The 27752-nt window shown below is 42.4% G+C and overlaps 1 protein-coding gene across 8 annotated transcripts in view; it reads right to left on the bottom strand.

Moving 5' to 3' along the window:
• Positions 1-27752, bottom strand: part of ARHGAP26 (Rho GTPase activating protein 26) — a 914282-nt gene that overhangs the window by 655299 nt on the left and 231231 nt on the right. For all 8 annotated transcript variants that reach the window (XM_078362030.1, XM_078362017.1, XM_078362007.1 and 5 more), the window contains one exon: positions 1156-1262. The gene's annotated coding sequence lies outside the window, so the exon portion shown is untranslated. The remainder of the gene's footprint in view (positions 1-1155; positions 1263-27752) is intronic.

The raw sequence follows: 27752 nt of genomic DNA, 5'->3' as shown, positions 1-27752 counted from the left end.
TGCCAAGTAAAGGGCACAAGCTCTAGAGTCCTCTGATGCCACCATTGTATTTGTGATTTCTCTAAGACTTGGTCTCCCTATCTGTAATATAGGGAGAGGAGCATAACCTTTCTCACATGGTTGTCATGAGGATTCAGTGAACTAAGCCATACAGACTGCACAGAAACACTGCAAGGCACAGGGAAAGTGGCCCATGAATATTTACTATTACTGCTAGTATTATGACTCCATCAGAGGAGACAGCACGGGTCTGGGCACAAGTGCAAATGAGAACAGCAGGTTTAAAGGATGTTGAGCAGCATCACGTGAAGCTGGTAAAGGAGGAAAATTACTTCACAAATTTGGGGAATTTTGGAAGGTTCTTTATTTCAGAGTTCCACTCTGCCTTTGGGCAAGAAGGAACCAGTGGAGATTTTAAGCAGTTAAGTCGTAGCTTGACAGTTTGATTAAACTGAGACAGCTCTAGCTGTAGCATGGAAAAGATGGGAAAACCAGGAGGCTCGTGCAGGAGCTTGGCCTTGAGATAAGGAGAAAATAAATTGGCCAGGTACAGTGATGAATGCCTGTAATCCCAGCACTTTGGGAGGCCAAGGCAGGAGGATCACTTGAGGTCAGGCGTTTGAGACCAGCCTGGCCAAGATGGTGAAACCTCATGTCTACCCAAAACACAAAACTTAGCTGGGCAGGGTGGCACATGCCTGTAATCCCAGCTACTCAGGAGGCTGAGGCATGAGAATCACTTGAACCCAGGAGGCAGATGTTGTAGTGAGCTCAGATCATACCACTGCACTCCTCCATCCTGAGGAAAAGAACAAGATTCTATCTCAAAAAAAAAAAAAAAAAAGAGAAAAGAAAATGAATTGACAGTGACGATGATGACAATGATGATAAGATGATAATGATGATAACGATCTTAGTGTGGGTACCCCAAAACAGACCCTGAGACCATGACTTGGGTGCAGGTTGAGAGGAAAACCCAAGAAGCACAAGTTGAGGGAGGAGAAAGTCATACGTGGAAGGAAGAAGGGCCAACAAAGGGCGGATCCTTGAGCAGGTCACTGCTGTAGAAAACTGGCCTCAATTCCAGCACGGGGCTGTGAGGGATTGTGGAAGAAGCACCTCAGAACTGTCCAGCAGGGAAGCTGGGGTACTTACCCACTGATTTCCATCCTGTGGTTGAGGGTTTCTACTAGAGGTGTAAATCCCAGCACTTCTGAGCAGCTCTGCCTCTGGAATGACAAGCTCCTGCACCCGAGGAAGTCCTTGGGGAGAGAAAGAGAGAGGGGTGGGCTTTGAGGTGGGAAGCTTTGGGTTTGATTGGGAACTGTCCTTCAGGACTGCATATGAGCTCAGAAGTGGCTGACCAGGTGGGTGGTGAGGAGAGGGAAGAGGAGTAACTGTAGCAGGCAACCTTTACTGAGTGCTTCCCATGGGCCAGGCATGGTGCTCAGCACTTCAGATAAATGCATGATCACAGTCTACCTTTACAACCCTCAGAAGATACTGATGATGCTATTAGTATCTTCATCTTAAAGATGGAGAAACGGAAGCACCAAGAGGTTATATGATATACCCAAAGTCACACAGCAAGTGAGTGATGACAGCCATTTAAAGTATTTCAACTATGAGGTCCATACCTTCAATCGCTACTCTATACTGCCTCAGAGAGAATGGCAACATGCTGGGAAGAAGAGATGAATCTGAGAACAACTTAGGACAGTACTGTCCAACAGAATTTTCTACGCTGATGGAAATGGTATCTGTGCTGAGCAGAATGATACTTATTAGCCACATGTGGCTCTTGAGCACTTGGAAATGTGAATTGTGTGACTGAATAATTGAAACTTGAATTTTTTGTAATTTTAATTTTAAGTGTAAATAGCAATGCATGGCTAGTGGCTACTGTACTGGACAATGCAAATTTAGGAGGTAGAATGCCCTGCCCTGAAGAAGGTGATGACGACTTAGAACTTCGCCAACATGATGATGTTATACTGCATAGTGACGTGTGCCACAGTTAGTTACAAAGAGTATTTAAAAATCTGAAATTAGGGTGGGCATGGTGGTTCATGCCTATAATTCCAGCACTTTGAGAGGCTGAGGCGGGTGGATTGCTTGACCCTAGGACTTTGAGACCAGCCTTGGCAACGTGGCAAAATCCCCTCTCTGCAAAAAATACAAAAATTAGCCAGGTGTGGCAGCACACACCTGTAATTCCAGCTACTTGGGAGGCTAAGGTGGGAGGATCTTTTGAGCCTGGGAGGTTGAGGTTGCAGTGAGCTGAGATCACACCACTGCACTCCAGCCTGGGAGACAGAGTGAGATCCTATCTCAAAACAAACAAAATCTGAAATTAATGAATTCTAAATTTTTATATTTTAAAATGTTATCAAATGAATGCAGATCCATAGTTTTAATAGTCATATAGTACTGTAGGGTTTATAATAACAAAAAACAGCAGCCTCCTCTCCCATTGCACCCAGTTCCTGCCCCTCAGTGGCAACTACTTTCATTTCCTCTAGATATTTCTTTTGATAACTTTGTATTTCTAAACACCATATTGAGATTGCATTTCCTGATTTTTTCTTCAATATTAAACAGTGTCTATTGGCTTCATTTGGGGAAATAAGGATTTAGCTTTCTGTCCTATCCGCCAGCCAGAAGTATACAGATATTCCCCGGCATCCCAGTGCCATTTGCACCCTCCTTATGTAGCCACATCACACCATTGGCTAGATCAACATTCATGTAACTGTTAATTGCATAAAGACCACACAAATGATTGTGTCTCTTTTCTAATATCAGTGTCTGGTTTTTATTTCCTCCATTTTCAACCTATTTATCATTAATTCAGCCCCAAACTTTCTGGTAAATCTCTAAAAAGCCTCTCAGTACAGTCAACTACTTTGCTTATCAATTCAACTTTTCACTGCAATATCCGTTCTGAAGCCCTTCAATCTCTTTCTCCAATTCGTGAGGCTGTTCTTGGGGCTTTCTGCACAGCAGTCACTCTATGGCTTCCCTCCACGATTTTCCTGGGGTTCCTTATAACTCTCTCCTGTTTTGGACTGACTGTTCCAGGAGCCTGTGGAATTCTCTTTCTTGATTTATTCTTCACTCACTTACCCATCTTTTAAAATATCCTCCTGCAGCTTTTATACAAATGGTACACGGAAAGTCCCTTTTTAAAAGACCCTTGTGCCTGAAAATGTCTTCATTCTAACCTTTTACCTGGGTGACAGTCTGGCTGGGTATGGAAATTTCAGTTGGAAATTATTCTCCCTCAGAAACATCAAGGGATTGTTCTTTTGTTCCCTAAGAGTAGAGTATTGATATGAAGAAGTGTGACATCATTCTGATTTCTGATCAATTACATGGCACAACTTCTTTTCCTCCGGAAGTTTTCAGTATCTTCTTTGCTTCCAGTGTTTGAAATGTTTTAATAGTGAGTCTTAGTGTGGATCTTTTTATTCACTGTGTTGAGTTTGTGGTGGGCCCTTCCAATCTAGAAATGTATGTCCTCTCATTCTAGGAAATTCTCTGGTGAAATTTTTTTTTTTTTTTGAGACAGAGTCTCACTCTGTTACCCAGGTTGGAGTACAATAGCTTGATCTCTGCTCACTGCAACCTCCACCTCCCGAGTTCAAGCAGTTCTCCTGCCTCAACTTCCCAAGTCGCTGGGACTACAGGTGCCTGCCACGACACCTGACTAATTTTTGTATTTTTTTAGTAGAGATTAGGTTTCACCATATTGGCCAGGCTGGTCTCAAATTCCTGACCTTGTGATCCACCCGCCTCGGCCTCCCAAAGTGCTGGGATTACAGGTGTGAGCCACGGCACCCAGCCCTCTGGTGAAATTTTTTGGATAACTGTCTCCTATCCATTTATTCAACATCCCCTGCCACCCCAGCTCTACTATTAGCAGAAGCTTGACTTCCCAATTTGATACTTTAATATTCTTTTTTTTTTCTCTCTCTCTCTCTCTCTCTCTTATTTTTCATCCTTTTTTTTCCTGTCATATTCTCTGGAACATTTCTTCCACATCTTTTAAATTAAGGAAGAATTAAAAGATAATAATTAAATGAATGCTTAGTCTTTGACTGGAACTTGATTTGCAAAAAAACAACCATGAAAGACAATTTTGAAAACATTAGAGGAATGTGAATATGAAATGGATATTAAATGACATTCAAAAATTATTAAGGATTTATTGAAGGATAACAGGGAATTATTATTAACTTGTATAGTGGTTAATTTTATGTGTCACTGTGGCTAGGCCATAGTCCCCCAATATTTGTCAAATATTATTCTAGCTATTTCTGTAAAGGTATCTTCTATATGAGGATAACACTTAATTAGACTTTGAGTAAAGCAGATTCTTCTCCATAATGTGGGTAGGCCTCATCCAATCAGCTGAAGGCCTGAATAGGTAAAAGACTGACCTCCCTTGAGGAGGAAGGAATTATGCCAGCAGACAGCCTTCACACTGAAACTATAACATCAGCTCTTCCTTTACGTATTTTTTTACTTATTTGTTTTGAGATGGGAGTCTCACCTTGTCTCCCGACTGGAGTGCAGTGGCATGATCATAGCTCAATAACCTCAAATTCCTGTCCTCCAGGGATTCGCCCACCTCAGGCTCCTAAGTAGCTAGGACTATACGCATGGACTACCATGCTCTTCCTCGAGTTTTCAGCCTGCCATCATCATACCCTGCAGTGCGATGGACTTGCCAGCCTCCACAACCATGCAAGCCAATTCCTTAAAATAAATATATCTAACTGTCTATACACATAGGCGCATACAGACATACACATACACACATCCTCTATTGGTTCTGCTTCTCTGGAAAACTCTAACATAAGTTGTTAGGCAGTAGGTGTACGAGTGGTTATTATACTATTATTTTTACTTTTATTTTAAAATTCCCAAAGTAGACAGTCAAATCAAACAGAAAAATTAAAAAAAAAAATCATAGCAGTAAATAGGCAGTATTGGGGGTTCATTAGTCAAGTAGACGCGGTTTTTAAACTCCTCAGGGAGCAGGGGTAGGCAGAAATCCAGATCTTGAGCTGAAGGTAGGCAGGAACCTCAACCGAGACATCTGCTAACCAGGAGTTTCAAAGAACTACACTCTTGTCAGTGAAGGGATGAATCCAAAAAATAGTCTCTTCATTGGCCTAAGGATGTGGCTTTCTTCAGCCCTATAATCATGAGCCTGTCCTCAAGAAGATTTGGGCTACAAAGTTATACCTGCTTGGTCTAGGAACCCTTAGCCTTAGAAATTAACATAAGAAAGAGGTCCATGCTGGGTGTAGTGGCTCATGCCTGTAATCCCAGCACTTTGGGAGGCCAAGGCGGGAGGATCACTTGAGGTCAGGAGTTCGAGACCAGCCTGGCAAACATGGAGAAACCCAGTCTCTAGTAAAAATACAAAATTAGCCAGGCGTGGTGACAGGTGTCTGCAGTCCCAGCCACTCGGGAGGCTAAGGCAGGAGAATTGCTTGAACCAGTGAGATGGAGGTTGCAGTGAGCCAAGGTCATGCCATTGCACTCCAGCCTGGGCAACAAGAGTGAAACTCAATCTCAAAAAAAAAAAAAAAAAACTAAGAAAGAAAAGAAAAGAAAGAAAGAGATCCGTGATATTCCTGGGACACCGGATGAAAGCAAACAAAAGCCTCCCTGTGGATCTAAAGCCCTTAATCAGGATGCTTGGTGTTTCCATGTTTACTGCATCCCTGATCAATAGCTCATAATTCAAAAATTACTTATAAACAGTTAAACGAGAGAGCCAGCAGACACACCAAATGGCATTTCTGAACATGCAAGAGCTTCAGGACATTGACTGGATACAGGCCATAAAATAAACATCTTTAAAACGATCCAATATGTTTTTCAGAAAGGACCTAAAATTGAGAAATAAAAAGACTATCACAAACACTAGCAGATTTAATTCAGAAAGTGACTAAATAAAGCTTCAAATGAAAAATGAAGACACTGAAATGCAAAACCCAAGAGGCAGATAATTTCCAGAAATGGCAGAGGATTGAAGTGGTTCTGAAATGTTCCTTCTGATAAGAATGATAAAAACAGGTCTGGGAATTTTTTTTAAAGAGCAATTATCTAAAGACCCCGGAGAGAATCCAAAAGCAGATAGAAGCAGGAGACTTTAATCTTAAAAACTGCCACAGGAAGGAGTAGGAATTTCAAGTTTATATCTTCCTCACTTGAGGGTGATACACAACTCTCACAGCTAGGGCTATGAGAAACAGCCATGGAAAACCACAACCTTACCAGCTAAAGTTTCCACAGATTGGCGTTCAAGGCTGAAGAGTAGCTAGAAGTCTACAGGAAAAGTACTGGCAGCAGAAAAACCACAGAAGGAGTACAAACTCTGAGTATAAACTCTGTCCAAGTTTCTGGCCGAAAGCTAAACTACACATATGTGGTTAAAGACCCTAAGGAACCTGGTGAAAAAGTGGACAGAAACCAGAGAGAAATCTACCCTTGAATACAGAGCCATGTGAATGTGCTGCCTTTTAAAAACAAACAAACAAACAAACAGACTTAGTAAATTTCCTTACTGTGCACAATTCAGGTGACAGAAAATTGAATCTTGCAGCCGTGAAATGTCAGAGACAGCCTAAAATCAGGCAAGTAGCTGGAAATCAAGGAGTGGGAACATCTGTAAGCAAGAAAGGAACAGATATGTTCGTCAGTTTGCTCCTTTCTGCCCGTGGACGCCGCCAAAGCAGCATTGTTAAAGTCTCTCTTCTCCCTGGTCATGTCTAAGTCAGAGTTTCCTAAAGAGCCGGAACAGCTGAGGAAGCTCTTCATTGGAGTGTTGAGCTTTAAAACAACCGATAGAGCCTGAGGAGCCATTTTGGGCAACTGGGAAACGCTCACAGACTGTGTGGTAACGAGAGATCCAAACACCAAGCACTCCAGGGGCTTTGGGTTCGTCATGTATGCAACTGTGGAGGAGGTGGATGCAGCCATGAAGGCAAGGCCAAACTAAGTGGATGGAAGAGTTGTGGAACCCAAGAGAGCTGTCTCAAGAGAGGATTCTCAAAGACCAGGTGCCCACCTAACTGTGAAAAAAGTATTCGTTGGTGGCATTAAAGAAGACACTGAAGAACATCACCTCAGAGATTATTTTGAACAGTATGGAAAAATTGAAGTGATTGAAATCATGACTGACAGAGGCGGTGGCAAGAAAAGGGGCTTTGCCTTTGTAACCTTTAATGACCATGACTCCATGGATAAGACTGTCATTCAGAAATACCAGACTGTGAATGGCCATAGCTGTGAAGTTAGGAAAGCCCTGTCAAAGCAAGAGCTGGCTAGTGCTTCATCCAGCCAAAGAGGTCGAAGTGGTTCTGGAAACTTTGGTGGTGGTCGTGGAGGTGGTTTCAGTGGAAATGACAACTTTGGTCGTGGAGGAAACTTCAGTGGTTGTGGTGGCTTTGGTGGCAGCCGGGGTGTTGGTGGATATGGTGGCAGTGGGATGGCTATAATGGATTTGGTAATGATGGAGGCAATTTTGGAGGTGGTGGAAGCTACAATGATTTTGGCAGTTACAACAATCAGTCTTCAAATTTTGGACCCATGAAGGGAGAAAATTTTGGAGGCAGAAGCTCTGGCCCCTATGGTGGTGGTGGCCAATACTTTGCCAAACCACAAAACCAAGGTGGCCATGGCGGTTCCAGTAGCAGCAGTAGCTATGACAGTGGCAGAAGATTTTAATTAGGAAACAAAACTTAGCAGGAGAGGAGAGCCAGAGAAGTGACAGGGAAGCTACAGGTTACAATAGACTTGTGAACGCAGCCAAGCACAGTGGTGGCAGGGCCTAGCTGTTACAAAGAAGACATGATTTAGACAACCACTCATGTATATGGGCAAAAAACTCAAGGACTGTATTTGTGACTAATTGTATAACAGGTTATTTTAGTTTCTATTCTGTGGGAAGTGTAAAGCATTCCAACAAAGGATTTTAATGTAGATATTTTTTTCTTTTTTTCTTTTTCTTTTTTTACACCCATGCTGTTGATTGCTAAATGTAATAGTCTGATCATGACGCTGAATAAATGTCTTTAAAAAAAACAAAAGAAAGAAAGAAAGGAACAAAGAAGGTGACTGCTGACTCTGCTGAAATCCTTGGCTAACTACCAAATTACAAAGAAAGAGGGAAAACTCCCAAAGTGGCAGGCAGAAAAGCAGCAATGGGAAGCCATGAAAAGAGAGATACTGGCTGCTATGCATCACAGGGGGACAAAGTTTGTGACTGGAAACTAAACAAGTCAGTTGCCTACTAGAAGAAAAACTCAATAGTTCTCAGAAGAATACAACAGAATCTAGTTGCCATAATGTATTATCTATAAGGCCCAACCTTCAACTAGAAATTGCTATACATGCAAAGAAACATTAAAGTACACTCTACACTCAGAGAAAAAGGCAGCCAATAGAAACTGATCCTGAGTGGCTCCAAATGTTGCATTTACCAGACGAAATCTTTAAAACAGATATTATAAATATGTTCGAAGAATTTAACAAAAATGTGGTATACATTGAGTGAACAGCTTGGAACTCTCAGTGGAGAAATTAAAACTAAAACACATATAAAATCAGAAAGGGGGAAATTCTAGAGCTGAAAGCTACAAAATCTGACATTTTAAAAGTTTACTAGGTGAGCTTAACTGAATGTTGGGGATGGCAGAAGGAAGAATCAAGGAACATGAGGATAATGCAACAGAAACGCCACATCCAAATAACAAAAAGAATGAAAATTGAAGAAAAATGAGGGGAATCTTATAGATCTGGGGGAACAATATCCAAATGTTCATTATACGTATGATGGTAATTCCAGAAGAAGAGGACAAAGAAGAGAGTAGAAAAAAATATCTGAAGAAAGAATTGTTGAAAATTTCCCAAAGGGTCATAGGCAAAGTTTTAGAGGTGATAGAAATGTTCTGTATTTTGAGTGTGGTGGTGATATCATGGGTATATACATTCATCAAAAGAATCTAATTGCACAATTTAAATAAGTGTGCTCCTATTCATAACATCAGTGACATGGAATCAACCTAAATGTCCATCAGTGACAAACTGGATAAAGAAAATGTGGTACACATATACCATGGAATACTATGCAGCTATAAAAAAGAATGAGACCAGTCTTTTGTGGGAATATGAATGGAGCTGGAGGCCATTATCCTCAGCAAACTAGCACAGGAACAGAAAACCAAATACCACATATTCTCATTTGTAAGTGGGAGCTAAATAATGAGAACTTATAAAGGAAGAAACAACAGCTGCTGAGGTCTACTTGAGGGTGGAAGGAAGAAGGGGAATAGAAAAGATAATTATTGGGTATGAGGCTTAATACCTGGGTGATGAAATAATCTGTACAACGAATCCCCGTGACATGAGTTTACCTGTGTAACAAATCTCCACATGTACCCTTGAACCTAAAATAATAGTTAAAAAAAAAAAAAGAAAACTCAGGAAATAAAATAATAAATGTGATGATTTTGAACTTTACAAAAGAAATAAATATTAATAAATAAAAATAAACAGGTATGCATTATTATTATTTTTTTTGAGACAGAGTCTTGCTCTGTCACCCAGGCTAGACTGCAATGGCACAATCTGGGCTCACTGCAACCTCTGCCTCCCGGGTTCAAGCAATTCTCCTGCCTCAGCCTCCCAAGTAGCTGGGATTATAGGCGCCCATCACCACACCCAGCTAATTTTTGTATTTTTAGTAGAGACGGGGTTTTGCCATGTTGGTCAGCCTGGTCTTGATCTCCTGACTTCAGATGATCTGCCTGCCTCAGCCTCCCAAAGTGCTGGGATTATAGGCGTGAACCACCATGCCCAGCCATATTATTGTACATAAATTCAATCTTGATAAAGTTGTTTTAAAAAGTAATGACATAAACTTCCCTCCTCCAGTAAAAAAAAAAACAAAACCTAATATATGAGTTAAATATTATATTGAATACATCTGAAGAGAACACAGAAAACAGAAAAACTGACTTGCAGAAATTAACCAGAATGTCATGTGGTGAGATAAATGAGTGGGGCAGAGGCATGAAAAACAGAATGAGAGGAGGAGTTCCCATTAGAGAGAAGCATGGAAATGTGGTGAGATGGTATGTGGAGAAATTATCACGGATGATTTTCCAGTTTTGAGGAAAGACAAGAATCCCGAGGTTCAGGAAGGACATGGAGTTCCCTACAGTACAAATAAAACTATAAGCACATCTAGGCACACCTTTGTGAGCATGAAAAATGCCACAGAGAGTATCTTAGAAAACAGCTGAAGGAGGCCAGGCGCAGTGGCTCATGCCTGTAATCCCAGCACTTTGGGTAGCTGAGCTGGGTGGATCAAGAGGTCAGGAGTTTGAGACCAGCCTGGCCAACATGGCGAAACCCCATCTCTACTAAAAATACAAAAATTAGCCAGGCATGGTGGTGGGCACCTGTAATCCCAGCTCCCAGCTCCTTGGGAGGCTAAGGCAGAAGAATCACTTGAACCTGGGAGGCAGAGGTTTCAGTGAGGCAAGACTGCGCCAATGTACTCCAGTCTGAGCAACAGAGCAGGACTCCATCTCAAAAAAAAAAAAAAAGTAGCTGGAGGAAAGAATGATGACCTCCACAGTGGCATTTCCAGTGGCAGCAGACTTCTTAACACGATGACAGTGGCCGGGAGAGAACAGAATCTGGTCTTCGAAAAGCTAAGAGAAAATAACCATCAACCCCCACTGTTGGTGCCTCGTAACCAACTGCAGATCCATTTCTGAACTTCTGTTTTGAACCTTCTCATGACCTCTTCATTCCCAGCCATCAAAATAGGTTCAGTCTCTTAGGCTATTAAGGGATTTTATTTAAAGTAAACAGTGTTAATGTGTTCAGGGTGTTAATGACATAATACTGTGGCCTGCCAGTGTTGACCTAAGCCACTTTTATTATAATATTACTAAAATATGCACAAATATATAAAACTAGGTATAAAACTCATATGCTTATAGTTATTACACAACTATTAAGGCCAAACAAATGTGTAAATATATATGTGGTTTATTTATACATTAAAAACAAAGTTACAGTGTCAATAAAATTCAAAATATTGACATAAATGTGACAGAATGCACCATCCATTTATCTGTTGATGGATGCTTGAGCTGTTTCCACAGACAAAATACCAGATTCTTAGAAACTAGAATCCTGCAATATAGTTTTATGCTTTCTGTTTCACTGTGGGAGGCCAGCATAGTGGCTCAGAATGATGGGTCTGGAGTTAGACTGCCTGGGTTTAAATCCCGCTGTGTGATCTGGGTAAGGACTGAACCTCTTAGTTTCTATCTGCTCTCCTATAAAGTGGATAGAGTAAGAATACTTACTCATGGGGAAGTTGTGAAGACTCAATACAACAATATGAGGACAGCATTTAGCCCTGTGCCCAGGACACACAAAAGGCTCTGTAAGTTATTGTTATATTGTTGTAATTACTCCTTTTTATTTTGAGATGGAGTCTCTCTCTGTCGCCAATGCTAGAGTGAAGTGGCACAGATGATCTCGGCTCACCGCAACCTCTGCCTCCCAGATTCAAGTAATTCTCCTGCCTCAACCTCCCGAGTAGCTGGAATTATAGACGCCCACCACCACATCCAGCTAATTTTTGTATTTTTAGTGGAGAGACAGGGTTTCGCCACGTTGGCCAGGCTGGTCTCGAACTTTTGAACTTATGATCAGCCCACCTTGGCCTCCCAAAGTGCTAGATTGGCAGGCGTGAGCCACCGCACCCAGGCTAATTACTCTTTTTAAATAATAAACCCATTTTAACCTCTGTTCCATTATTTTGAAAGGCTAACCAATTTAATGAGATCCCAAAATATAATACCAAAATATTAGTTGAGGAAAAATGCCTAATGAACTTAGGACCTACGAAGCTGGCTCTGTATTCACCTTCACCTACAATGAATAAAGTATCAACCACCAGGCTCTTTTGAGTGTGGAATGCCTCAGTTAGTGTGAGCCTCTGATGACTTAGTTTTCACACTCTGTCTTCTCTTCGGTCTACCTTGTGATGGGGTAGTATCACAAGCCCCTGTGTGAGCACAAACCTCCATGCAAACCTGGGAACTGAAAGAGTGTGGCCAGATGCTCGCCCAGTGATCATCCAGGTGATCCAGAATAGATTTACAGTCCTTTCTTCCTTTCAAAAGAAAACAGAAACACACATGGACACACCCACACACACACTCACCCCCCCCCCACACACACACACACAGACACACCCCTCCTAGAACTCTCTGACACTAACAATGCATATGTGGACTCTGGTTCTCTCTCTCTCTTTCTCTCTGTTAGATTTAACAGCTTCCTGGAAAGAAGGGTTTTAAGCCAAAAGAATCTCTTAGGGTGAGAATATTAGGCTTGGCAGAAGGCTACGGCAGGGGATTGGTAAAGGGGAGGGTTTGTTACACTCTAGGGGCAAAAGAATGTTTATGCACGTAAAAAAACAACCAAACTCTGCTATATATCCAGTCAACAAAGAGCCCAAGCCCAGCTGTACAGAACGATAACCTTATAATTCTTAGTCTCTATGGGATGGCAATTCATGATAAGAAAGACTAGGCTGAACTCCTATATTTACAATGTTTATCAGGGGAAATTTAATAGGCCAACTAACAACATTGGAAGAGAAACTAAGCTACTTAAAAATACCACTGCTTTTTAATGACTTTAGCCCCTACTGTATACAAATGAAACTACTTAAATATAAATTATAGCAATCTCTTAATTAAAGTCTATTAAGTTCTTTGTCACAAAGGCACATCCTTGAAGGTAATCATAATCTATTTCATAAACATTTTACAATTTAGACTGGCCTTACTACCAATCATTCTAAATAGGGTGCAGAATTAGCTGAGCCCTGAATCTGGTTAGGTTCAGACACATCAAATGAAAACAGATCCTACTGAGTCTGAAAGCTTCTTCCCACATGGTATTTTTGGCCCCTATCTCCTTAAGTCTTCTCCTAATGGCCTGGCAAACTCTGGTGAAATGAAGCAAAAGCCAGATAAAGTAGATCACATGAGATGCTTATCAAAGGCTACTTCCAAACCCAAGCAAACAATTATACCACGACTTGAGTGAGGGCACACAAACCGAGGCTGGCTCCCCCGAAAGGGCTCTGGGCCATTTCCACAAGTCCACTTTTCCCATAATCAAATCCTGACTACCATCGTCCTCCTCACAGAACACAGGGGACCTTAATGAACAACAACAACAAAAAAAATGGGTAGAATTCCTAAAATCCTTTAAGCTTACGAAATACAAAGAACAATTACTAGATTCACACAAAATATCAGATTCTTAGAATTAGAACCTTCCTTTCCCTGTCAATTTAAATTAAAAAGTAGGGGTGGCAAAAGAATTAAAAGCAGGTGAGCCCAGGAAGCTGAGGTTGCTGTGAGCCAAGATCATACCACTGCCCTCCAGCCCGTGTCATACAGCAAGACCCCATCTCAAACTCAAAAAAAAAAAAGGGTCAGGCTCTCACTTGTAATCCCAGCACTTTGGGAGGCTGAGGCACATGGATCGCTTGAGCCCAGGAATTCAAGGCCAGCCTGGGCAACATGGTAAAACCGCATCTCTACAAAAAATCAACAACAACAAAAAAATTAGCCAGGTGTGCTGGCATGTGCCTGTACTCTGGAAGCTGAGGTGGGAGAATTGCTTGAGCTGGGTAGGTTGAGCCTGCAGTGAACTGAGATCATGCCACTGCACTCCAACCTGGGCAACAGAGTGATACCCTATCTCAAAAAAAAAAAAAAGAATTGAAAGCAGGGACACAAACAAATACTTGTATGCCAATGTGCATAGCAACATTATTCACAATAACCAAACAGTATAAACAACCCAAGTGTCCCCTACCTGAGTGGAAAAAGAAAACTGCATTACATACATGTAATGAATGGAATAGTACTCAGCTATAAAAAGGAATGAAGTGCTGATATGTGCTACAAATGGATGAACCTTAAAAACGTTATGCTAAGTGAATAAACCCAGACACAAAGGCTGAGTATTGTATGATTCCATTTATATGAGAATATCTAGAATAGGCAAATTCATAGAGATAAAAAGTAGATGAGAAGTTGCCAGGAGCTGGGGGAAATGGAGACTTATTGCTTAATGGTTACACAGTTTCTATGTGCAGTGGTGGAAATGTTTTGGAAACAGATAGTTGTGATGATTACACAACTGTGTGAATGCAATTAGCACCAGGTACTGATTTGTATGTTTAAAAATAGCTAAAGGGGGTCGGGCATGGTGGCTCACGACTGTAATCCCAGCACTTTGGGAGGCTGAGGCAGGTGGATCATGAGGTCAGGAGTTCAAGACCAGCCTGGCCAAAATGGTAAAACCCCGTCTCTACTGAAAAAAAAAAACAAACAGCCAGGCATGGTGGCACATGCCTGTAATCCCAGCTATTAAGAAGGCTGAGGCAGAGAATTGCTTAAACCCAGGAGGCGGAGGTTGCAATGAACGGAGATCACGCCACTGTACTCCAGCCTGGATGACAGAGTGAGACTCCATCTCAAAAAAAAAATAAATAAATAAAAATAACTAGGCCAGGCACGGTGGCTCACACCTATAATCCCAGCACTTTGGGAGGCCAAGGCCGGTGTATCACAAAGTCAAGAGATCGAGACCATCCTGGTCAACAAGATGAAACCCCGTCTCTACTAAATATACAAAAAAATTAGCTGGGCATGGTGGCGCATGCCATAGTCCCAGCTACTCGGGAGGCTGAGTCAGGAGAATTGCATGAACCCAGGAGGCGGAGGTTGTGATGAGCACAGATCATGCCATTGTACTCCAGCCTGGGTAACAAGAGCAAAACTCCATCTCAAATAAATAAATAAATAAAACTAAAGTGGAAAATTATCTATGTTTTAGCACAGTTAAAAAAAATAAGGGACTTGAACAACTGGAAAAAACTCAATTCTCCTTCAACAAGTGAATGAATAAACAAATGGTGGTACATCCATATGCTGCAATAACATGGAACAAACTGTTGGTACACACGACTTGGACTGATCCCAAAGGCGTTTTGCTGAGTCAGAGAAGCCCGTCTCAAAAAGGTGACATGCTATAGAATTCCATGTATTTGACATTCTCAAGAAGACACAACTATAGAGTAAGAGAACTGATCAGTGATTGGCAGGGTTAGGGGTCAGGGAAGGGGATGCTTATAAAGAGATAGCACAAGGGAGTTTAGTGGGGGTGAGTGATGGAACTGTTTTGAACTCAGATTACGGTGGTGGTTACAAGAATCTATACAAATGTTAAAATGCATAGAATGAGTCACCAAATTTTTTAAAAATCAAGTTTTTGTTTGCAACAGAGTGTTGCTCTGTTGCCCAGGCTGGAGTGCAGTGGCACGATCTCAACTCATTGCAACCTACACCTCCTGGTTCAAGTAATTCCCCTGCCTCAAAGTAGCTGGGATTATAGGTGCATGCCACCACACCTGGCTAATTTTTGTGTTTTTAGTAGAGACAGGGTTTCTTCCGCCAGGTTGGCCCGGCTGGTCACGAACTCCTGACCTCAGATGATCCACCCACCTTGCCCTCCCAAAGTGCTGGGATTAGAGGCATGAACCACTGTGCCCTGCCAAGTTATTTTTTAAAAGTAGGGTAGAAAGAGAAATGGCACTAATTGCTATCACTGCTCTTACAAGTCTGATTTTCTGTTTCCTTCTTTTTTCCTTTTTTCTACTTTTATTTTAGAATCAGGGGGTACATGTATAGACACGTTACAAAGGTCTATCGCATGATGCTGAGATTTGGAGTACAAATGAATCCATCACCCAGATAGTAAGTATAGTATCTGTGGGTTTCTCAATCTCTTAAAATTGCCCAAAGATTAGTCTGGGGGAAATACAACTTGTAAAATTACAATGAAATGTTCATATTTCTATTCCCAGAAGGGATTCTTTTCCCTGTACCTCACCCACCCATGGATAGTCACACTGTTTGTCTTTACAGCCTTGATGTCTTTCCTGGAACAAACTTTTTTCACTTGGGAGAAAGAAATGTGGCTGTGTCCCAATGACAATGTCCAGAGTCCTGGAAAATACTGGAGCACACATCTATCACAGCACAATGAGGGCAGTCCTTCCTCTGAGTGCAACACTGGCTAAATGTATGTTCTCAAAGTACAAGTCTCCTGGGTAGTTTAATAAGGCTGGCCCCTGGAAACGTTATGGTTTCACAACTGTGAGTACCTGGAAGTACCCAGTTCCACAACAGTCCACATAGGCTCCATCTGACAAACACACACAAAAAAATTTGTGGGAGACCCTGGATCCAGCCCAGTGGTCTGCAGGAGAAAAATGCCTCGAGAGAGCTCCCAGCTATCTCATGTTTCCGTGATAATTCATGCTGCACTGGCAGCTCTGGCCTTTGGAAGCCTCTGGAAGCCCCTGGGACATTATTTATGGTAGCTACAGACAGCTGCAGGCCCTGGATGCGAGCTGGACAAACCTGGGAGAAAGCGGAGGACTGGCTGCCCTGTTTCATCTCACCATGTGCTTCCTCATCTCTCCTTGCTGGGCGCGGGTGTCACCCAGGGAACCAGTATTTTACAAGCAAGCCATTCATCAGGACTCCTAATTAAGAAGCTGGAAAGCGTAACACTGGAGTTGGTTTTGCCATCTTCCAACACCTCATTAACCTCATCACTGGTCTTCTGTTGAGGGCAGGATGCTCAGGAATTACTATGTAGGATCTATCCTAAATGCTCAAGCAGAAAGAGAAACAGCAACACCACTTAAAAAATACTCCCCCCATTTCCCCAGATCATGAACAAAACAGGAAGGATGTGACAAGGGGAGGAAGATCTACTTAAACTTTACTAAATTTAGGAAAATGTGCCTTCACCCAGAGGAAAACAGAGGAGGAATATTAAGTAACCTGGTTTTCATAGGCCTTTCTAGTGAAGGGGAAGATGTTTTCTCAACATTTCTCTGAAAAGACAGCTAAGAATAAGCAGCTAGGGGTCTGACCCATACTGTGAACCAAAAGTTGTACTTTTTGTGAATTTTGAACTCAGCCCAAGTATTCCTTTTATTACTCAACTGCAAAACTAAACTTATGTTTTAAATATATAAATACACCTTAGGGATATAGTTCAAACTGCAACTGTGTCCATTATTTTCCATGACTGGTGAACTGAAACACAAAAATATTTGCACAACCAAACCGGTATGTCTATGTTTTTGGCTTTGGTTTCATAAAAATGAGAGGAAGAGGCCGGGTGTGGTAGCTCAAGCCTGTAATCCCAGCACTTTGGGAGTCCAAGGTGGGTGGATCACAAGGTCAAGAGATCGAGACCATCCTGGTCAACATGGTAAAACCCTGTCTCTACTAAAAATAAAAAAAATAAAAAAAAATTAGCTGGGCATGGTGGCATGTACCTGTAATCCCAGCTCAGGAGGCTGAGGCAGGAGAATTGCTTGAACCCAGGAGGCGGAGGTTGCAATGAGCGGAGATCGCGCCATTGCACTCCAGCCTGGGTAACAAGAGCAAAGCTCCGTCTCAAAAAAAAAAGAGAGGAAGAAACTATGACTCTCACGCTATCTCATTCCTGGTGGAAATGTGGTCATACCTGAAGGAAATAGTCCCAGGTGGTGGGACAAGACCCAAAACTGGACTTGAATCTCTGATGCCCTCGCCAGCCCACCAGTACAAGCCTATCTTCCCCTTTGTTGGTTCTCTACAAGAAGAAAGTTATACAGCCCATTTTTTCAATCAAAATAAGAAATCAAGAAGCCAAAGGATGGATTCTAATTCTTATCTTTTTTTTTTTTTTTTTTTGCCTATAATAAGTTAGCAGGGCTATGACATTCCTACCCGGTCACTTGGATCTTTTCCAAACGGTTCTAGCAGATATCTTTGCAATCAGAATGGAAGAGCAGACACAAGGCCAGATATTTTACCTCACTCCATTAGGAATTAATGGTGCATGTGGACAGATCACTAGACAAGCAGGAACATGAATGTATCTGTAAATGTCGACATCCTATGCAAAAAATACTAAACACCAGTGGTTTGTGAAACACAGAGGGCACCTGTATGAGCCAGAGGCTGTCTCCTCAGATCCACTGTTTTTGGGGGTCTGGGTTTTTTGCATTCCTTTTTGGCTGGCTTTTCCTCCTCTTCTTCATATAAGGGTCTGTTCTCTTCCACTCGCATTGGATAGCTACAGCTGTTCTCATCCCTTCAAGGAGAGCCTGTTTCCCTGGTTCTCAATCTATGTCTGCAGCTTCTTTTCTTTTGGGAGCTGCAGGTCAGCATGTTTAACTGCCCACTGGACATTGACATGTGGCTAATCCACGAACACCCTGACACATCAGCTTTCCCTTCCTCAGTCCCAAATCTATTCTTCCTGTATCTGTTCATGACAATTCTGAGCTCCATAGCAAACATCACTCCAAAATATTTCCTCGGATGCTTTTTCAACCTCAAAATGAGCATATTTCCAGCAAGGAAGCCAGAGGTGACGATGATATATAAACGTGTTTGCCGGCCCCCAAGGCTGGGGGATAGGTATAGGCAGGTGAGGCTGGAGTGATGGGAAGCCATTTCCAGAAGACAGGAACTGACTGTTTGAAAGTTGGACAGGCTGGTCAAACAATGCATTACAGGCTCAAAGAGCTTCAATACATAGGCTCGCTGTAATTGTTTATAAAGACCTACCTCACTGTTCACAAAGTGAAGAAAGTTAAGAAAATATGTAGAGTTTGCTTAGGTCTTTAGGATCTCAGGACTTACGAAGCTCCTTTTACCAAAGGCACTATGTCGTTAAATCAAACTCAAAATCTTCTAAAGAACGAGAGCACAATCTTTTGGAAGGAATGAATGATTGGCAGTCGGGACTTTCTGCCCTCTGCTTTAAGGTCCCTCGGCTATGCCTGACCCTGCCCCTAGCTGAAACATTGATAAAATCCCCTTTTTCTGTTAATGCTTCTAATGTCTCAGACCAGCTGGCAATTTTATAGAGAACATTATAAAACAAACAAGCCAACAAAAATAAAGCACAATTATTTCCTCACATAGTTCTAGGATTTAAAAATCTAGACATAATTTAATCACCAATCTCTTTTTTTTTTTTTCCTGCAAGCCAAACTCTTTATTTGTTCACTTCTCCTCCCTCCTCTTCCTCCCCCTCCTCCACCTTCTTTTTCTTCTTCTCTTTAAAACAGTGTGACTGGAGTGCAATGATGCAAACACAGCTCACTGTAGCCTCCACCTCCCAGGCTGAAGTGATCCTCCCACCTCAACCTCCCAAAGTCCTGGGATTACAGACATGAGCCACCACCCCCAGCCTGTTTGTTCATTTCTGTGTTTGAAGTACTCTTCGATAACATCCATCGCCTGAGATTGTTTGCCACAGTGCTTAACTATGATACAACACGACCAACCACTATACAGAATCTTCCCCCTCTGTCAGTTTCACAGGGGCCGCCTACCTGTCCCCGTGGCTTCTTCTGTCATCACCCTCCCTTAGGTCTGTTGATCTGGAGTTCAGCACAAAGGGCCTCCCCTGACTTGACAGAGGTGGGCTCATCGTGCAGGCTCCCAGAGATGGGCGTGGCACTCATCTAAAGCTTTGGCAGCTTTGCAAATCCTTATGCTGGGCCATCATGGATGAGAGCCGTGAGCACTTCCTGTAAAGCGGTCGGTGTTAATGTCCAGGACACTTACTGCAGCAGTAGCTTCCTGGCCATGGCGTTGGGTCATGACTGAAGCCAAATCAATGCCACACCTGAGGCTTCACACGACTCAACAACAGCAGGGAACAAGCAATCACCAACCTCTCTTTCTTTTTACAAACAGGGAGACTAAGGTCCTCAGAGAGTAAGTGAAGGGTCCCAGGACAAAAAACCATTTTGTGAGAGGCTGAACCTGAACTTGATGACTTCACAGCCTGTCTTAGGTCCTTTTCATTCTCTCAAGCAACCATTAAAACGAAGTCTTGACTGCTTTCCTCCACCCTGAGGGGTAGCCCCACTTGCCTCCCTACAATGGGGTCTCCCACCAACGCCTTGTTTCCTTGGTTCCTGGGAACTCATTTATCCAAATATCTTGCTGTATTTAAGGTCAAACCACAGCTGCTCTAACAAATCAGACTCTTTCTTTTTTTGAGATGAAGTTTTGCTCTTGTCGCCCAGGCTGGATTGCAATGGCACAATCTTGGCTCACTGCAACCTCCACCTCCCAGGTTCAAGCAATTCTCCTGCCTCAGTCTCCTAAGTACCTGGGATTACAGGTGTGCACCACCATGCCCAGCTAATTTTTGTATTTTCAGTAGTGACGGGGTTTCACCATGTTGGCCAGGCTAGTCTCAAACTCCTAACCTCAAGTGATCCACCTGACTTGGCCTCCCAAAGTGCTGGGACTACAGGCTTGAGCCATTGTGCCTGGCCCAGACCCTTTTTCTTTATAAACCTTCACTCAGTTCTATAAATCTTCACTCTCAAAATGTTGAAGAGTCCACTTTCGATGTACTAATGCCTTAATCGTATAATAACCATAACTGTATATGTGTGTACACGTGCACAAGCTCACACAATACAAATTAGAGCTTACTGTGGATGACGGTTGTCCTTGCTGTAATATTTAGACCCAAACACCAGCAACAAAGGTCCCTGAAGATCTTGGGAGTTTACCTTGCATGATGCAGTAGACTCTGTCCCTGGCTGGAAGTCATTATAATGTGTTCTTTGTCCTGATTTTGTTAGCCAGAAACCCTAGAGCCCAATCTGCATGCCAGCTCAGGATAGCTGGGGAATCAGCCTAGATCAGCAGGAATTTCATTTGCCTGAGGCCCCCAAAACCTCATAAAATAGTGGTTTTCAAACATCTTTGGCTATCTCTAAGGGGTGAAGATGAGGGACAGTCTCCACATTTGTAAAAGATAAATGGTTGAGGAGAACATTATATGATGTGTAAGATTCCCTTTCTAGAAGTTTACATATGGGTTTAAAATTTCCTGGATTTGCCTTTCAGAGGGTGTTTAAGGCAAAACCCCACTTTTGTCTTTAACTCCTGCTTCTGGGCACTTACCAGGGAACATGAAATTGTCTCCTTTCACCATTCCACTCTCAGGCAAGGTCTGAATTTGTTTTTAAAGATCTGAGCATCCTATTCCTCTCACCAACCTCCCTCCCTCCCTTCCCTCTCTCTCACCCCTTCTCTTAGAAGTAAACTATATTTTTTGGTTTAGGGGGATTACAGTGGATCATTCCAGAGGGAAGGATGGAGGCCACTGTCTTGTGCCAAAAGGACAGAAGCAGCCAGATTTGAGAGGCAGCAATAGAAGGTCAGGGTTTTGGAGTTTCTGTGTACAGTGTTTGGACGTCTGCACCCTATTGGCACACCATACACGGAACAGGAATGGTAAATAGCTGCTAAGCCACAAAACATTGAGAGCAGTGCCAGGGGCTTCTACACCCTCCCTGGACCTGTAAAAAAAAACTCTTTGAAGAACATCTCTGGGCCTCTTGGGGCAGTAGTGCCCAACAGATGGCCAAGAAAAACCACCTGGAAATAAATACCCAAAGTACTTCCCGACTCAATTTATGTGGCCAGTATTACCCCGATACCAAAACCAGTCAAAGACATTGAAAGAAAACTATAAACCAATATCCTTTATGAACATAGATGCAAAAATCCTTAACAAAACAGTAGCAAATTTATTCTAGAAATACAGAAAAATGATAGTTGCGATATATTTACATAACAGAAGACGGCTCAGCAATAAAAAGGAACCAACAACTGATCCCTATAACAACATGGATGAAACTGGAAAACATTACACTGGCCTGGCACAGTGGCTCATGCTGTAGTCCCAGCATTCTGGGAGGCTGAGGCAGGTGGATCACTTGAGGTCAGGAGCCTGAGACCAGCCCAGCCAACATGGTGAAACCCTGTCTCTACTAAAATATAAAAATTATCTGGGCGTGGTGGTGGGTGCCTGAATCCCAGCTACTTGGGAGGCCGAGGCAGGAGAATCACTCACACCTGGAAGGCAGAGGTTGCAGTGAGCCGAGATCGTGCAGCTGCGCTCCAGCCTGGGTGATAGAATAAGACTCCCTCTCAAAAAAAGAAAAAAATTACATGAGAACAGCAGAATATCATTAACCCAAACTATGAGAACCATGAATACCCCATAACTAACCAGAAGAGACACTGCATCAAAAATCCATGGGCCAGCTGAAAATGGACTTAATGTTTTTACTCACTGTGTATCTGCTGGTTGAGTCCTTACAACTGGATTGTATTCGTTGTTATTTAAGCACAAAATTAATACTGGGAAAAAAAAATCCATGTGCTTGATGGTTGTTGATGGCCTCTAAGAGCTCAGGCATCAAGATGTACAAGGGTTGAGTTTCTTTCTTTAGGTTCTGGGTTCTTTCTTTAGGTTCTAACGGCCTATTTTTTTTTCTTGGCAAGGCTTTTTCCTGAGAAGCCGTGAAGAGTTAAGCACAGCTCCCGGATGACAGCCAGCAAAGAAATGGGGGCCTCAGTCCTGCAGCCACAAGGAACTGAATTCTGCCAACAGCCTGAATGAACTTGGAAATGGATTCTTTCCCTGAGCCTCCAGAAAAGGAACCTGGTCCTGCCAACGCCTTGATTTTGGTGAGGCCCAAAAGAGATGAGCCAGCTGAAAGTCAGACTTAAGACAGGCCAAGTTCTCAGTGTCTACCAAAAGAACTCCGCATTTGCTAATGTGGAGGAAAAGATTGATCATTTGATGTTACTAAAGTTCTCTTCACTTTTCAAATTCACTTGACATGGACTTGTCACTTACAGTGATATAAGAGCATTTATCGAGGTCATCACAACAGATTCTATTTTAAATTAAAATAATATTGTCTTGTAATTGCATTCAGTGTTGAGATTTATGAGCCTTTGGCTCCAAAGAGTTAATGCGCCTCCTTAAATGTTTAGCTTCTTACCAGGCAGTGCCTTTAGCACTGAGGAGAGAGGAGTGTAAAACGCTGTAAAATTTGAGTTATGAATTATCACTGCAGGAAAACATTCCTAGGCCTCTCAGTATAAGTTTTTTTTCTAAAAAACTACAACCTGAGAAGAGACAGATCAGGCACCAGGATTTAAAAAATAAGCTGCCCATCAAAACAGTGCAAAGTAGACGCGTTTTCATTTATTTTCTTTGGAACATTCTTGTTGGCAGCTGCACTCATTTGGTTAATGGAATATTCTTGACTCACAAAACAGGCTCGTTACAGAAACAGACTCAAACCAAGAGTGGGATGGGATGTGGAGCCACCCTTGCTCTCCCATGGCACATGCTCTTAAAAGTGGTGCCTTTCAATGACTCTCAGAGATAGCATGTGGCCACGATGGATGCTGGAATAATGATGAAAGACCTTAGAGGAAGCAGCATGAAAACAAGACTGTGTGAGAAGTAACAGTCAGTGTTGGGCACCTCCGGGCTGACACCAGGAGCTGGCATGAACTCTGCACACCTCGCCTGCCCTGAGACTATTCTAAGAGCTGCCAGGGCTCATCCTCTGGAATCCCTAACTATATGACTTCACGACAAGGCTCTCAAGCTGTGTCTCCCTCCTATGTAATGAGAACTAGACACTTCCATGTTATTCCAAAGAATAACTTTAAATGAGAATTAAAGTCTCTCAGGGATATGCATTTTAACAAAGAACTTTTGGCTCCAGGCAAACCAAATTCCATAACTGTGAATCTAACTGCAACAAAAAACAAACCCAAACTTTTACCAGGGCGCACTTCTTTCTAGGAATATTTAATACCATGTAACTCTAGTATAACCCAGAGTCTGATAATCCTTGAAAAATTGTTCATATTGAAGTTGACCTATTGATATGTTGAGGAAAAAAAGATCATTAGTCAAGCTTTGACTTTTTCTATAAATGTTTCACATCAATGACTGAGAGTTGTGCAGCATTTCGAGAAGTTTAATACTGAGACCTGAATCTTTTTAGAAAACTGTAATCCTAATTTGCTATTTATAGGTCATCTCTCTTCTCCTCTGACTAGTCTTCCCAGCCCTCCCTGGCCATGCCCTCTATCTTAATCCCTACTGTATCCCAAAGTGGCAAAGAGCTTGAAAGCTCTGCTGGGACCAGTCAGCCCTGCAGGCTGGATGAAGCCCTAAGGAGGAGAACCAGTCAGGCACAGCCCTCGGGCCCCTCCCCTGACATCTGCACAAAGAACAGCTTTAGATTTAGTTCCACCACATCCAAGATGATTCCCAAAACTTCACATACTATGGTCAGTAAAATTAAATTTGCAACTTGAAGTAGGAGGAATAAAGTTAGTTGAACAGTGATAAAGAGAAATTAGGTTTTCCAAAACTAATCAGCTTTCAGACATGAACATGTAAAAACTCTGCTCAAGAGAAAACAAAACAATCTTTTTTCTTCCCAACACAAGAGTTTCGCCCAACAATATTACAAACAAAAAAAGACTAGGCATCCATGAGAAGGGAAGAAGATAAATAAAACAGGCTTTGCCATCGCCCTGTTTTATTTATTCTACCCCAGAAAGAGGAGCATGAAGTCACATAAACTCCTGTACTCTAGGGGCTAAAACTTTTTTTTTTTTTAATTGCACTTTCTGTTAAATAAACAAACTTTCTGAAGTACTGCCATTTGTTGGAGAAGAATGTAAATCTGGACTTAATGGGCCTCAGATGTCCTTAGGGGCTGTCTGAACTTGACCATGAATGGAAAAGTCTTAAGCACCCAAAGGTATTAGTGTACTACTGTGGATCAGCTTAACTGAAGATTTTCTTCTTCATTTAGCCATGAACTCTCCTCCCCTCCCCACATACACCTGGAACTTGAAGGGGTAACCATAGGGCTATGGACCATACCCCCTGAAGGATAACCATATGGCTATCCAACAGGATCCAAGGAGGTGTGTTCCTGCTGAAGGTTGACAGGGAGAGCTTCTGATGTCCTCCAGTGCCCAAAGAAATGAGAAGCAAGAGTCAGCCATCCCCAGGCTTACCACAAATACATCCAAGTTTCCCCAGGACACCCTGCTTTGCCCATAAATCCCCATTCCATTGCTGGGGCTCAGAAAATGGGATCCCAAGTGAAGTCCCAAGAAATAGCTTCAGAAGCAAAAGTGTTTCTCTGACCTTCCCTGCCCTCCTGTCTCTCAGTCCCATTCTCCCAGGGGTAAGCTATGAAAACAAGGATCCCTCTTCCCCGAGGTGGGTCATAAAAACCAGAACCACTTTTCCCCAAAGCCAGCCATGAAACCTAAAAATCTTAGGCTAACTTCTACTCTGCCTTTCTGTGTCAAACTGGCTATTAAAAACAAACAAACAAAAACATGGAGCCATGGCCTGGAGCAGTGGCTCACACCTGTAATTCCAGCACTTTGAGAGGTTGAGGTAGGTAGAAGCTTGAGGTCAAGAGTTCAAGACCAGCCTGGCCAACATGGTGAAACCGTGTCTCTACTAAAAATACAAAAATTAGCTGGACATGATGGCATGTGCCTGTAATCCCAGCTACTCAGGAGGCTGAGGCAGGACAATTGTTTGAACCCAGGAGGTGGAGGTTGTAGTGAGCTAAGATCATAACACTGCACTCCAGCCTATGTGACTGAGTGAGACTCCATCTCAAAAAAACAAATGGTCTGACCTACCTTGTTTGACCACAGGCCATAAGACCCATATTCCAGAAAAGGTCCTGCACCAGACAGAGAAGTAAGGAATACATGCTCAGAGAGGCCAAGAAGAATCTAGACAGACAGGCCTGGCTAGGGTTCCCCACTTAGTCTATTAGCATTAGAGCGTATCTGTTTCATCCAGTCACACTTCTACCCAACTATCTATACTCTGTTGAACCTAAGCATAAAAATAGACAATTTCCCCTATGTCATTGGGTCTTCATTCTGAAGGCTCTTGTATCTACATGTTAAATAAATTTGTATATTTTTTCTCCAATTAACCTGCCTTTTGCAAGGTGATTTTTCAGTGAAACTTCAGAGAGCCAAGGAGAACTTTCCCTTGGTGCTCCATTATCCTTGTTTGACAAGTTCTATTTGCAGACGAAGTCATCTAAAAGGGCCTCCTGCAAAAGCAGAGTACACGCTCAGAGGGGAGACTACCTTAACCTCTGTCAGTTTCGGTTCTCCCATCTAAGACATGGCAGTGAAATTAGTATCCACGTCATAGCGCTGTTTAGCGGGTTTAATGCTTAGAAGACACAGTTCATTTCCTTTGACTAATGCTCTCTGCTCTTTTCTGTGGGCTCAGAAGTGTCTGGAACAGAAAAGGTTTGGGCTGGGGAAAGTAGCATGGATTTTTGGCTTCTACTCAAGAGTCCAGGACTCACTTCTTCAGACTGCTAAATGAAAAACAGGGAAAAACTAGGCCATTCCCAGAGCAGAGGAGCATGGGGAGACATGCAATGTGGACCCCTGGATTGCATTCTAGAGTTTAGTTCATAGTAATGGACGAATGTCTATTGGTTTGTTAGTTTTGACAAATGTGCTATGGCAATGTAAAATGTTAATGGTGGGGGAAACTGAGTCAGTGGTATATGAAAGTTCTCTGTACCATCCTCGTGATTTTTCTTTGGCCCTAAAATTATGCCAAAATACAAAGCTAAAAATGGAAATATGAAAAGATAAAAGTCTATGATGATGACACAACATCAAAACCTAATAGCAACAGATACTGAGCAAGTGTGTATGATAGGCTAGGCTCTGAGCCATGCACTGGCCCACCATCAGATAATAAGACCTCTCAACAACTCTATGACAGGGGTTAATCATTACATCTCCATGTCTTACCCGGGGGAACTGAAACCTAGAAAGGTTGGGTAGGGCTCACGGTCATAGAGCTGGGAAGGAGGCAGAGGCAGAATTCAGACCTAGAGAGAGCAATTCCAAAGATTGTGTCTCACTTTGCCACACCATTTCTCCCTTTCACAAGATGGAGGAAACACATTCTCAGAAGTTAACTCAAAGAGATAAAATAAGATTGAATGAAGCAGAAAAACTATCAGCGTTCTTATTTTGAAAAAGGAAGACCTGCCAGACACAGCGGCTCACACCAGTAATTCCAGCGCTTTAAGAGGCTGAGGCGGGTGGATCACCTGAGGTCAGGAGTTTGAGATGAGCCTGACCAACATGGAGAAACCTCGTCTCTACTAAAAATACAAAATTAGCCGGGTGTGGTAGCAAATGCCTGTAATCCCAGCTATTTGGGAGGCTGAGGCAGGAGAATCACTTGAACCCAGGAGGCAGAGGTTGTGATGAGCTGAGATCGCACCATTGCACTCCAGCCTGGGCAACAAGAGTGAAACTCCGTCTCCAAAAAAAAAAGGAAAAGGAAGACCGATGGGCTCTGTTTTTCCTTCCCCCTCTACCCTACAGGTTATTGCAATTTGTACTAATGGTACAAATGATACAAGTATGTACAAATATTAAAGGTCATAACTGAACATGTAAAACTACAGAGAAGGCTCTAGAATAAAAATTAAATCCCTCCCAGTACACCCAACCTCTCATTCTAATGTTCAGAGTAGGGAGAGGTAAGTTTAAGTCTATAAAAATCAGAGTTCATGCATAGACAGAATGTGAATTTGTCTATCAAATCCTGGACTATGAGAACCCCGATAGCTCTGAGAACTTTTTTGGAATAATTTTAGAAGG

This window comes from Callithrix jacchus, chromosome 2, assembly GCF_049354715.1.
Source record: "Callithrix jacchus isolate 240 chromosome 2, calJac240_pri, whole genome shotgun sequence".
NCBI lineage: Eukaryota > Metazoa > Chordata > Mammalia > Primates > Cebidae > Callithrix > Callithrix jacchus.
This window is presented reverse-complemented; position numbering and strand designations above follow the sequence as displayed.